A 13,297-nucleotide genomic window follows, 5' to 3' on the forward strand; every position below is an offset into this window, starting at 1 on the left:
TGATCAGTGCTGGGGGGGACTATCCTCGTCTACAGATTGAAGAGGTGTGATCAGTGCTGGGGGGGACTATCCTCGTCTACAGATTGAAGAGGTGTGATCAGTGCTGGGGGGGACTATCCTCGTCTGCAGGACAGATTGAAGAGGTGTGTTCAGTGCTGGGGGGGGACTATCCTCGTCTACAGGACAGATTGAAGAGGTGTGATCAGTGCTGGGGGGGACTATCCTCGTCTACAGATTGAAGAGGTGTGATCAGTGCTGGGGGGGACTATCCTCGTCTACAGATTGAAGAGGTGTGATCAGTGCTGGGGGGGACTATCCTCGTCTGCAGGACAGATTGAAGAGGTGTGATCAGTGCTGGGGGGGGACTATCCTCGTCTACAGGACAGATTGAAGAGGTGTGATCAGTGCTGGGGGGGACTATCCTCGTCTACAGATTGAAGAGGTGTGATCAGTGCTGGGGGGGACTATCCTCGTCTACAGGACAGATTGAAGAGGTGTGATCAGTGCTGGGGGGGACTATCCTCGTCTACAGATTGAAGAGGTGTGATCAGTGCTGGGGGGGACTATCCTCGTCTACAGATTGAAGAGGTGTGATCAGTGCTGGGGGGGACTATCCTCGTCTGCAGGACAGATTGAAGAGGTGTGATCAGTGCTGGGGGGGACTATCCTCGTCTCAGGACAGATTGAAGAGGTGTGATCAGTGCTGGGGGGGACTATCCTCGTCTACAGATTGAAGAGGTGTGATCAGTGCTGGGGGGGACTATCCTCGTCTACAGATTGAAGAGGTGTGATCAGTGCTGGGGGGGACTATCCTCGTCTACAGATTGAAGAGGTGTGATCAGTGCTGGGGGGGACTATCCTCGTCTACAGGACAGATTGAAGAGGTGTGATCAGTGCTGGGGGGGACTATCCTCGTCTACAGATTGAAGAGGTGTGATCAGTGCTGGGGGGGACTATCCTCGTCTACAGGACAGATTGAAGAGGTGTGATCAGTGCTGGGGGGGACTATCCTCGTCTACAGATTGAAGAGGTGTGATCAGTGCTGGGGGGGACTATCCTCGTCTACAGATTGAAGAGGTGTGATCAGTGCTGGGGGGGGACTATCCTCGTCTACAGATTGAAGAGGTGTGATCAGTGCTGGGGGGGACTATCCTCGTCTACAGATTGAAGAGGTGTGATCAGTGCTGGGGGGGACTATCCTCGTCTACAGATTGAAGAGGTGTGATCAGTGCTGGGGGGGACTATCCTCGTCTACAGGACAGATTGAAGAGGTGTGATCAGTGCTGGGGGGGACTATCCTCGTCTCAGGACAGATTGAAGAGGTGTGATCAGTGCTGGGGGGGACTATCCTCGTCTACAGATTGAAGAGGTGTGATCAGTGCTGGGGGGGACTATCCTCGTCTACAGATTGAAGAGGTGTGATCAGTGCTGGGGGGGGACTATCCTCGTCTACAGATTGAAGAGGTGTGATCAGTGCTGGGGGGGACTATCCTCGTCTACAGATTGAAGAGGTGTGATCAGTGCTGGGGGGGACTATCCTCGTCTGCAGGACAGATTGAAGAGGTGTGATCAGTGCTGGGGGGGACTATCCTCGTCTACAGATTGAAGAGGTGTGATCAGTGCTGGGGGGGACTATCCTCGTCTACAGGACAGATTGAAGAGGTGTGATCAGTGCTGGGGGGGACTATCCTCGTCTACAGATTGAAGAGGTGTGATCAGTGCTGGGGGGGACTATCCTCGTCTACAGGACAGATTGAAGAGGTGTGATCAGTGCTGGGGGGGACTATCCTCGTCTACAGATTGAAGAGGTGTGATCAGTGCTGGGGGGGACTATCCTCGTCTACAGATTGAAGAGGTGTGATCAGTGCTGGGGGGGACTATCCTCGTCTACAGATTGAAGAGGTGTGATCAGTGCTGGGGGGGACTATCCTCGTCTACAGATTGAAGAGGTGTGATCAGTGCTGGGGGGGACTATCCTCGTCTACAGATTGAAGAGGTGTGATCAGTGCTGGGGGGGGACTATCCTCGTCTACAGATTGAAGAGGTGTGATCAGTGCTGGGGGGGACTATCCTCGTCTCAGACAGATTGAAGAGGTGTGATCAGTGCTGGGGGGGACTATCCTCGTCTACAGATTGAAGAGGTGTGATCAGTGCTGGGGGGGACTATCCTCGTCTACAGATTGAAGAGGTGTGATCAGTGCTGGGGGGGACTATCCTCGTCTACAGATTGAAGAGGTGTGATCAGTGCTGGGGGGGACTATCCTCGTCTACAGGACAGATTGAAGAGGTGTGTTCAGTGCTGGGGGGGACTATCCTCGTCTACAGGACAGATTGAAGAGGTGTGATCAGTGCTGGGGGGGACTATCCTCGTCTACAGATTGAAGAGGTGTGATCAGTGCTGGGGGGGACTATCCTCGTCTACAGATTGAAGAGGTGTGATCAGTGCTGGGGGGGACTATCCTCGTCTACAGATTGAAGAGGTGTGATCAGTGCTGGGGGGGACTATCCTCGTCTCAGGACAGATTGAAGAGGTGTGATCAGTGCTGGGGGGGACTATCCTCGTCTACAGATTGAAGAGGTGTGATCAGTGCTGGGGGGGACTATCCTCGTCTACAGGACAGATTGAAGAGGTGTGATCAGTGCTGGGGGGGACTATCCTCGTCTACAGATTGAAGAGGTGTGATCAGTGCTGGGGGGGACTATCCTCGTCTACAGATTGAAGAGGTGTGATCAGTGCTGGGGGGGACTATCCTCGTCTACAGATTGAAGAGGTGTGATCAGTGCTGGGGGGGACTATCCTCGTCTACAGATTGAAGAGGTGTGATCAGTGCTGGGGGGGGACTATCCTCGTCTACAGGACAGATTGAAGAGGTGTGATCAGTGCTGGGGGGGACTATCCTCGTCTACAGATTGAAGAGGTGTGATCAGTGCTGGGGGGGACTATCCTCGTCTACAGATTGAAGAGGTGTGATCAGTGCTGGGGGGGACTATCCTCGTCTACAGATTGAAGAGGTGTGATCAGTGCTGGGGGGGACTATCCTCGTCTACAGATTGAAGAGGTGTGATCAGTGCTGGGGGGGGACTATCCTCGTCTACAGATTGAAGAGGTGTGATCAGTGCTGGGGGGGACTATCCTCGTCTACAGGACAGATTGAAGAGGTGTGATCAGTGCTGGGGGGGACTATCCTCGTCTACAGATTGAAGAGGTGTGATCAGTGCTGGGGGGGACTATCCTCGTCTGCAGGACAGATTGAAGAGGTGTGATCAGTGCTGGGGGGGACTATCCTCGTCTCAGCAGATTGAAGAGGTGTGATCAGTGCTGGGGGGGACTATCCTCGTCTACAGATTGAAGAGGTGTGATCAGTGCTGGGGGGGACTATCCTCGTCTACAGATTGAAGAGGTGTGATCAGTGCTGGGGGGGACTATCCTCGTCTCAGGACAGATTGAAGAGGTGTGATCAGTGCTGGGGGGGACTATCCTCGTCTCAGGACAGATTGAAGAGGTGTGATCAGTGCTGGGGGGGACTATCCTCGTCTACAGATTGAAGAGGTGTGATCAGTGCTGGGGGGGACTATCCTCGTCTACAGATTGAAGAGGTGTGATCAGTGCTGGGGGGGACTATCCTCGTCTACAGATTGAAGAGGTGTGATCAGTGCTGGGGGGGACTATCCTCGTCTGCAGGACAGATTGAAGAGGTGTGATCAGTGCTGGGGGGGACTATCCTCGTCTACAGATTGAAGAGGTGTGATCAGTGCTGGGGGGGACTATCCTCGTCTACAGGACAGATTGAAGAGGTGTGATCAGTGCTGGGGGGGGACTATCCTCGTCTGCAGGACAGATTGAAGAGGTGTGATCAGTGCTGGGGGGGACTATCCTCGTCTACAGATTGAAGAGGTGTGATCAGTGCTGGGGGGGACTATCCTCGTCTACAGATTGAAGAGGTGTGATCAGTGCTGGGGGGGACTATCCTCGTCTACAGATTGAAGAGGTGTGATCAGTGCTGGGGGGGACTATCCTCGTCTACAGGACAGATTGAAGAGGTGTGATCAGTGCTGGGGGGGGACTATCCTCGTCTGCAGGACAGATTGAAGAGGTGTGATCAGTGCTGGGGGGGACTATCCTCGTCTACAGATTGAAGAGGTGTGATCAGTGCTGGGGGGGACTATCCTCGTCTACAGATTGAAGAGGTGTGATCAGTGCTGGGGGGGACTATCCTCGTCTACAGATTGAAGAGGTGTGATCAGTGCTGGGGGGGACTATCCTCGTCTACAGGACAGATTGAAGAGGTGTGATCAGTGCTGGGGGGGACTATCCTCGTCTACAGATTGAAGAGGTGTGATCAGTGCTGGGGGGGACTATCCTCGTCTACAGGACAGATTGAAGAGGTGTGATCAGTGCTGGGGGGGACTATCCTCGTCTACAGATTGAAGAGGTGTGATCAGTGCTGGGGGGGACTATCCTCGTCTACAGATTGAAGAGGTGTGATCAGTGCTGGGGGGGACTATCCTCGTCTACAGGACAGATTGAAGAGGTGTGATCAGTGCTGGGGGGGGACTATCCTCGTCTACAGATTGAAGAGGTGTGATCAGTGCTGGGGGGGACTATCCTCGTCTACAGGACAGATTGAAGAGGTGTGATCAGTGCTGGGGGGGGACTATCCTCGTCTACAGATTGAAGAGGTGTGTTCAGTGCTGGGGGGGACTATCCTCGTCTACAGATTGAAGAGGTGTGATCAGTGCTGGGGGGGGACTATCCTCGTCTACAGATTGAAGAGGTGTGTTCAGTGCTGGGGGGGACTATCCTCGTCTACAGATTGAAGAGGTGTGTTCAGTGCTGGGGGGGACTATCCTCGTCTACAGATTGAAGAGGTGTGATCAGTGCTGGGGGGGGATTATCCTCGTCTACAGATTGAAGAGGTGTGATCAGTGCTGTGGGGGGGACTATCCTCGTCTGCAGATTGAAGAGGTGTGATCAGTGCTGGGGGGGACTATCCTCGTCTACAGGACAGATTGAAGAGGTGTGATCAGTGCTGGGGGGGGACTATCCTCGTCTACAGATTGAAGAGGTGTGATCAGTGCTGGGGGGGGACTATCCTCGTCTACAGATTGAAGAGGTGTGTTCAGTGCTGGGGGGGACTATCCTCGTCTACAGATTGAAGAGGTGTGTTCAGTGCTGGGGGGGGCTATCCTCGTCTACAGATTGAAGATGTGTGATCAGTGCTGGGGGGGGATTATCCTCGTCTACAGATTGAAGAGGTGTGATCAGTGCTGTGGGGGGGACTATCCTCGTCTGCAGATTGAAGAGGTGTGATCAGTGCTGGGGGGGACTATCCTCGTCTACAGGACAGATTGAAGAGGTGTGATCAGTGCTGGGGGGGACTATCCTCATCTACAGGACAGATTGAAGAGGTGTGATCAGTGCTGGGGGGGGACTATCCTCGTCTACAGATTGAAGAGGTGTGATCAGACTCACTCCGGATGGGGGAGTCGTCACAGAGATCTTCTTCTGCTGTTCTCTCTCTTTGATCCCGTAAAAGTCCTGCTGGAACTGCATGAGGATGCCCTGCACCATTACTGTCCCAGACTTGTACATGTTGACAGATGTTTCAATTTCCTCAATGTCTAGTTTTCTGAGTTTCCACCCTGGGCCAATACCCTCTCTAATGACATAGGGGTAGTGTACTCTTATAGCACTGTGCCATGCCAGGGGATGGTCTGTGTGGAAAATGAAGTGGTTTACGTTTCCCTCTTCGTAGCAGTCAGCAAATAGTGTCTCTGGATTGTCCTTGAGGAGCATATTTTTGTACTTATTCCATGCAGTGTTGTTTTTAATATCCAAGGTGTACTGTACTGGGATGAGATCTGCACAGTGGACTTGAAAGGCCTCTGCATTTGGATGGGGGAGGGGCTGTGAAACTCTGCTGCCATTGTTAAGCTCAAGAGTTTTCACTTCACACTTAAGTGCTAATGGAAGGTGTAGCCAGGTCTGTTCTGGCCTATCAGCTTGGTAGCTTACTAGGTGTTAATGGAAGGTGCAGCCAGGTCTGTTCTATCAGCTTGGTAGCTTAGTAGGTGTTAATGGAAGGTGCAGCCAGGTCTGTTCTATCAGCTTGGTAGCTTACTAGGTGTTAATGGAAGGTGCAGCCAGGTCTGTTCTATCAGCTTGGTAGCTTAGTAGGTGTTAATGGAAGGTGCAGCCAGGTCTGTTCTATCAGCTTGGTAGCTTAGTAGGTGTTAATGGAAGGTGCAGCCAGGTCTGTTCTATCAGCTTGGTAGCTTAGTAGGTGTTAATGGAAGGTGCAGCCAGGTCTGTTCTATCAGCTTGGTAGCTTAGTAGGTGTTAATGGAAGGTGCAGCCAGGTCTGTTCTATCAGCTTGGTAGCTTAGTAGGTGTTAATGGAAGGTGCAGCCAGGTCTGTTCTGGCCTATCAGCTTGGTAGCTTAGTAGGTGTTAATGGAAGGTGCAGCCAGGTCTGTTCTATCAGCTTGGTAGCTTAGTAGGTGTTAATGGAAGGTGCAGCCAGGTCTGTTCTATCAGCTTGGTAGCTTAGTAGGTGTTAATGGAAGGTGCAGCCAGGTCTGTTCTGGCCTATCAGCTTGGTAGCTTAGTAGGTGTTAATGGAAGGTGCAGTCAGGTCTGTTCTGGCCTATCAGCTTGGTAGCTTAGTAGGTGTTAATGGAAGGTGCAGTCAGGTCTGTTCTGGCCTATCAGCTTGGTAGCTTAGTAGGTGTTAATGGAAGGTGCAGCCAGGTCTGTTCTATCAGCTTGGTAGCTTAGTAGGTGTTAATGGAAGGTGCAGCCAGGTCTGTTCTGTTCTATCAGCTTGGTAGCTTAGTAGGTGTTAATGGAAGGTGCAGCCAGGTCTGTTCTATCAGCTTGGTAGCTTAGTAGGTGTTAATGGAAGGTGCAGTCAGGTCTGTTCTGTTCTATCAGCTTGGTAGCTTAGTAGGTGTTAATGGAAGGTGCAGCCAGGTCTGTTCTATCAGCTTGGTAGCTTAGTAGGTGTTAATGGAAGGTGCAGCCAGGTCTGTTCTGTTCTATCAGCTTGGTAGCTTAGTAGGTGTTAATGGAAGGTGCAGCCAGGTCTGTTCTGTTCTATCAGCTTGGTAGCTTAGTAGGTGTTAACCTGTTGGGTCTAGGGGGCAGCATTTGCACGTCTGGATAAAAAAAATGTACCCGATTTAATCTGGTTACTAATCCTACCCAGTAACTAGAATATGCATATACTTATTATATATGGATAGAAAACACTCTAAAGTTTCCAAAACTGTTTGAATGGTGTCTGTGAGTATAACAGAACTCATTTGGCAGGCAAAACCCTGAGACATTTTCTGACAGGAAGTGGATACCTGATGTGTTGTATTGACTTTAAAGCTATCCCATTGAAAGACACAGGGGTTTAGGAATATTTTGGCACTTCCTATTGCTTCCACTAGATGTCACCAGCCTTTACAAAGTGTTTTGAGTCTTCTGGAGGGAGATCTGACCGAACAAGAGCCATGGAACGGTGATGTCCCATTAGACACCTGGCGCGCTACTTCATGTTGGGTACCCTCGTTCCAATACGTTATAAAAGGCTATGCATTCGTCCACCTTGAATATTATTCATGTTCTGGTTAAAAAAGGCCCTAATGATTTATGCTATACAACGTTTGACATGTTTGAACGAACGGAAATATATTTTTTCCCCTCGTTCATGACGAGAAGTCCGGCTGGCTTACATCATGTGCTAACGAGACGGAGATTTTTGGACATAAATGATGAGCTTTTTTGAACAAAACTACATTCGTTATGGACCTGTGATACCTGGAAGTGACATCTGATGAAGAGAATCAAAGGTAATGGATTATTTACATAGTATTTTCGATTTTAGATCTCCCCAACATGACGTCTAGTCTGTATCGCAACGCGTATTTTTCTGGGCACAGTGCTCAGATTATTGCAAAGTGTGATTTCCCAGTAAGGTTATTTTTAAATCTGGCAAGTTGATTGCGTTCAAAAGATGTAAATCTATAATTCTTTAAATGACAATATAATATTTTAACAATGTTTTCTAATTTTAATTATTTAATTTCTGACGCTGACTTGACTGCCGGTTATTGGAGGGAAACGATTTCCTCAACATCAATGCCATAGTAAAACGCTGTTTTTGTATATAAATATGAACTTGATAGAACTAAAAATGCATGCATTGTCTAACATAATGTCCTAGGAGTGTCATCTGATGGAGATTGTAAAAGGTTAGTGTATCATTTTAGCTGGTTTTATGGTTTTGGTGACCCTGTCTTTGACTTGACAAAACATTACACACAACTCTTGTAAATGTACTGTCCTAACATACTCTAAATTTATGCTTTCGCCGTAAAACCTTTTTGAAATCGTAAAACGTGGTTAGATTAAGGAGATGTTTATCTTTCAAATGGTGTAACATAGTTGTATTTTTGAAAAATTTGAATTTTGACATTTATTTGGATTCAAATTTGCCGCTCTTGAAATGCACCTGCTGTTGATGGAGTGCACCACAGGTGGCACGCTAGCGTCCCACCTAGCCCCAAGAGGTTAATGGAAGGTGCAGCCAGGTCTGTTCTGTTCTATCAGCTTGGTAGCTTAGTAGGTGTTAATGGAAGGTGCAGCCAGGTCTGTTCTGTTCTATCAGCTTGGTAGCTTAGTAGGTGTTAATGGAAGGTGCAGCCAGGTCTGTTCTGTTCTATCAGCTTGGTAGCTTAGTAGGTGTTAATGGAAGGTGCAGCCAGGTCTGTTCTGGCCTATCAGCTTGGTAGCTTAGTTGCCGTATTTAATAAAATGACTTCGAGATTATTATCTTTTATGTTTTGGCTTCAGAAGCAGGTTCAGACTGAACATCACTCACTCAGTGTTGGATTCAGACTGAACATCAGTGAGTGTTGGGTTCAGACTGAACATCACTCACTCAGTGTTGGGTTCAGACTGAACATCACTCAGTGTTGGGTTCAGACTGAACATCACTCACTCAGTGTTGGGTTCAGACTGAACATCACTCACTCAGTGTTGGGTTCAGACTGAACATCACTCACTCAGTGTTGGATTCAGACTGAACATCACTCACTCAGTGTTGGGTTCAGGCTGAACATCACTCACTCAGTGTTGGATTCAGACTGAACATCACTCACTCAGTGTTGGATTCAGACTGAACATCACTCACTCAGTGTTGGATTCAGACTGAACATCACTCACTCAGTGTTGGGTTCAGACTGAACATCACTCACTCAGTGTTGGGTTCAGACTGAACATCATTCACTCAGTGTTGGGTTCAGACTGAACATCACTCACTCAGTGTTGGATTCAGACTGAACATCACTCAGTGTTGGGTTCAGACTGAACATCACCCAGTGTTGTGTTGGATGTTTTTTCCAGGTTTCAGCTGTGTATGTTCTGCAGGTTTTGGTTTGTTAGAAGTTTTTTGTTAATAGATCTTGGGAAAAAGAATCCACTCAGGTAATTTTGTCCAAAATCAAGGTTTTAGGTATAGAATTTTGATTTGGTTTGAAGGTTTTGATGTAAAGGGTAGTGTCCTGTATAAGACCTTGCGAGAGAAAAAATCCAAGTTTATCTACATTTATCCAAGTATAATGATATTTTTTGCGAAAGAACTCAGGAGCTCATGATCTCTCTCTCTGTATCTCAATTACATTTCAATGTAAGGGTTTTATTGGCATGGGAAACATGTTTACATTGCCAAAGCAAGTGAAATAGATAAACAATAAAAAATGTACTGTAAACATTACACTTACAAAAGTTCCAAAATAATAAAGACATGTCATATGTCTATTAAATACAGTGTTGTAATGATGTGCAAATAGTTAAAGTACAAAAGGGAAAATAAATATGGGTTGTATTTACAATGGTGTTTGTTCTTCACTGGTTGACCTTTTCTTGTGGCAACAGGTCACACATCTTGCTGCTGTGATGGAACACTGTAGTATTTCACCCAGTAGATATGGAAGTTTATCAAAATCGGGTTTGTTTTCTAAATCTTTGTGGATCTGTGTAATCTGAGGGAAATATGTGTCTCTAATATGGTCATACATTTGGCAGGAGGTTAGGAAGTGCAGCTCAGTTTCTACCTCATTGTGTGGGCAGTGTGCACATAGCCTGTCTTCTCTTGAGTGCCAGGTCTGCCTATGGCGGCCTCTCTCAATAGCAAGGCTATGCTCACTGAGTCTCTACATAGTCAAAGCTTTTCTTGGATTTGGGTCAGTCACAGTGGTCAGGTATTCTGCCACTGTGTACTCTCTGTTTAGGGCCAAATAGCATCCTAGTTTGCTATGTTTTTTGGTTGACACATTGGAAAGCATTTCTTTTTGTTTTCTCATGATTTGGTTGGGTCTCATTGTGTTGCTGTCCTGGGGCTCTGTGGGGTCTGTTTGTGTTTGTGAACAGAGCCCCAGGACCAGCTTGCTTAGGGGACTCTTCTCCAGGTTCATCTCTCTGTAGGTGATGGCGTTGTTATGGAAGGTTTGGGAATCGCTTCCTTTTAGGTGGTTGTAGTTTAGGTGGTTGTAATTTAACGTCTCTTTTCTGGATTTGGATAATTAGTGGGTATCAGCCTAATTCTGCTCTGTATGCATTATTTGGTGTTTTACGTTGTACCCAGAGGATATTTTTGCACAATTCTGCATGCAGAGTCTCAATTTGGTGTTTGTCCCATAAAGGGCAATGGATTCTATAACTGATTCAAGTATTTTTAGCCAGATCCTAATTGGTATGTCGACTTTTATTTTCCTTTTGATGGAATAGAAGGCCCTTCTTGCCTTGTCTCTCAGATGGTTCACAGCTTTGTGGAAGTTACCTTCTCTGGGAGTCTCTACAGTCTGTTCTCTGTGCTGCAGAACCCTCTTGATGACAGACAACTCCTTTACCATCTCCTCCTTTACCTGCACTAGCTCTCTCCTCATGGTGGCCTTTACCTCCTCCAGAGCTGTGGTAAGACTCTCTCCTCATGGTGGCCTTTACCTCATCAAGAGCTGTGGTAAGGCTCTCTCCTCATGGTGGCCTTTACCTCCTCCAGAGCTGTGGTAAGACTCTCTCCTCATGGTGGCCTTTACATCTCCTCCTTTACCTGCACTAGCTCTCTCCTCATGGTGGCCTTTACCTCCTCAAGAGCTGTGGTAAGGCTCTCTCCTCATGGTTGCCTTTACCTCCTCAAGAGCTGTGGTAAGGCTCTCTCCTCATGGTGGCCTTTACCTCCTCAAGAGCTGTGGTAAGACTCTCTCCTCATGGTGGCCTTTACCTCCTCAAGAGCTGTGGTAAGGCTCTCTCCTCATGGTGGCCTTTACCTCCTCAAGAGCTGTGGTAAGACTCTCTCCTCATGGTGGCCTTTACCTCCTCAAGAGCTGTGGTAAGACTCTCTCCTCATGGTGGCCTTTACCTCCTCAAGAGCTGTGGTAAGGCTCTCTCCTCATGGTGGCCTTTACCTCCTCAAGAGCTGTGGTAAGGCTCTCTCCTCATGGTGGCCTTTACCTCCTCCAGAGCTGTGGTAAGGCTCTCTCCTCATGGTGGCCTTTACCTCCTCAAGAGCTGTGGTAAGGCTCTCTCCTCATGGTGGCCTTTACCTCCTCCAGAGCTGTGGTAAGACTCTCTCCTCATGGTGGCCTTTACATCTCCTCCTTTACCTGCACTAGCTCTCTCCTCATGGTGGCCTTTACCTCCTCCAGAGCTGTGGTAAGACTCTCTCCTCATGGTGGCCTTTACATCTCCTCCTTTACCTGCACTAGCTCTCTCCTCATGGTGGCCTTTACCTCCTCAAGAGCTGTGGTAAGGCTCTCTCCTCATGGTGGCCTTTACCTCCTCCAGAGCTGTGGTAAGACTCTCTCCTCATGGTGACCTTTACCTCCTCAAGAGCTGTGGTAAGACTCTCTCCTCATGGTGGCCTTTACCTCCTCAAGAGCTGTGGTAAGGCTCTCTCCTCATGGTTGCCTTTACCTCCTCAAGAGCTGTGGTAAGGCTCTCTCCTCATGGTGGCCTTTACCTCCTCAAGAGCTGTGGTAAGACTCTCTCCTCATGGTGGCCTTTACCTCCTCAAGAGCTGTGGTAAGGCTCTCTCCTCATGGTGGCCTTTACCTCCTCAAGAGCTGTGGTAAGACTCTCTCCTCATGGTGGCCTTTACCTCCTCAAGAGCTGTGGTAAGACTCTCTCCTCATGGTGGCCTTTACCTCCTCAAGAGCTGTGGTAAGGCTCTCTCCTCATGGTGGCCTTTACCTCCTCAAGAGCTGTGGTAAGACTCTCTCCTCATGGTGGCCTTTACCTCCTCAAGAGCTGTGGTTAGGCTCTCTCTCAGCTCCTGGACAGAGTTCTTCAGCTGGGTCCTGTACTGGTTGATCTGGTCCTGTAGAAGCTCTGTGTCTGGGCTGGTGGTGGTGTAGCTGGGGGGCTGCTCCTTCAGCTCAGTAACCCATACCTCTAACAGAGCCAGCCTGTCTCTCAGCAGTCTGGAGGTGGTGTAGCTGGAGGGCTGCTCCTTCAGCTCAGTAACCCATACCTCTAACAGAGCCAGCCTGTCTCTCAGCAGTCTGGAGGTGGTGTGGTCTTGGCTCTGGTGGTTGTAGGCAGGCAGGGGGAGGATAGCCCTGTTGTGTGGATCTGGGCCTGGGCTCCTGTTGTTAGAGTGCCTGAGGTGAGGGGAAGTCCTGTACAGAAGAGCTGAGTGCAGCCTCACTGCCCTGGGCCATGATAGTGTCCCGTTCCGGTACACGTTTACCGGCAGAAACCTGTTTTCCTGGTCCTTTTCCATGTCCTCAAAAATGTGGATTTGGAAACAGTTGGAGCTAGCCAGTAAACTAGCCTCCCTCAGTGGCCATGTGGCTCTGGTTACCACCAGGAAACAGTTGGAGCTAGCCAGTAAACTAGCCTCCCTCAGTGGCCATGTGGCTCTGGTTACCACCAGGAAACATTTGGAGCTAGCCAGTAAACTAGCCTCCCTCAGTGGCCATGTGGCTCTGGTTACCACCAGGAAACAGTTGGAGCTAGCCAGGAAACAAGCTTCCCTCAGTGGCCATGTGGCTCTGGTTACCACCAGGAAACAGTTGGAGCTAGCCAGTAAACTAGCCTCCCTCAGTGGCCATGTGGCTCTGGTTACCACCAGGAAACAGTTGGAGCTAGCCAGTAAACTAGCCTCCCTCAGTGGCCATGTGGCTCTGGTTGCCACCAGGAAACAGTTGGAGCTAGCCAGTAAACTAGCCTCCCTCAGTGGCCATGTGGCTCTGGTTACCACCAGGAAACAGTTGGAGCTAGCCAGTAAACTAGCCTCCCTCAGTGGCC

At 49.0% G+C, this 13,297-nt stretch overlaps 1 protein-coding gene across 2 annotated transcripts in view; it reads left to right on the forward strand.

Annotated features, from left to right (window-relative positions):
* Nucleotides 1-13,297, forward strand: part of LOC106566332 (constitutive coactivator of PPAR-gamma-like protein 2) — a 174,111-nt gene that overhangs the window by 119,025 nt on the left and 41,789 nt on the right. The gene's annotated exons all lie outside the window — the stretch shown is intronic.

Source organism: Salmo salar, chromosome 13, assembly GCF_965601325.2.
Source record: "Salmo salar chromosome 13, fSalSal1, whole genome shotgun sequence".
Lineage (NCBI taxonomy): Eukaryota > Metazoa > Chordata > Actinopteri > Salmoniformes > Salmonidae > Salmo > Salmo salar.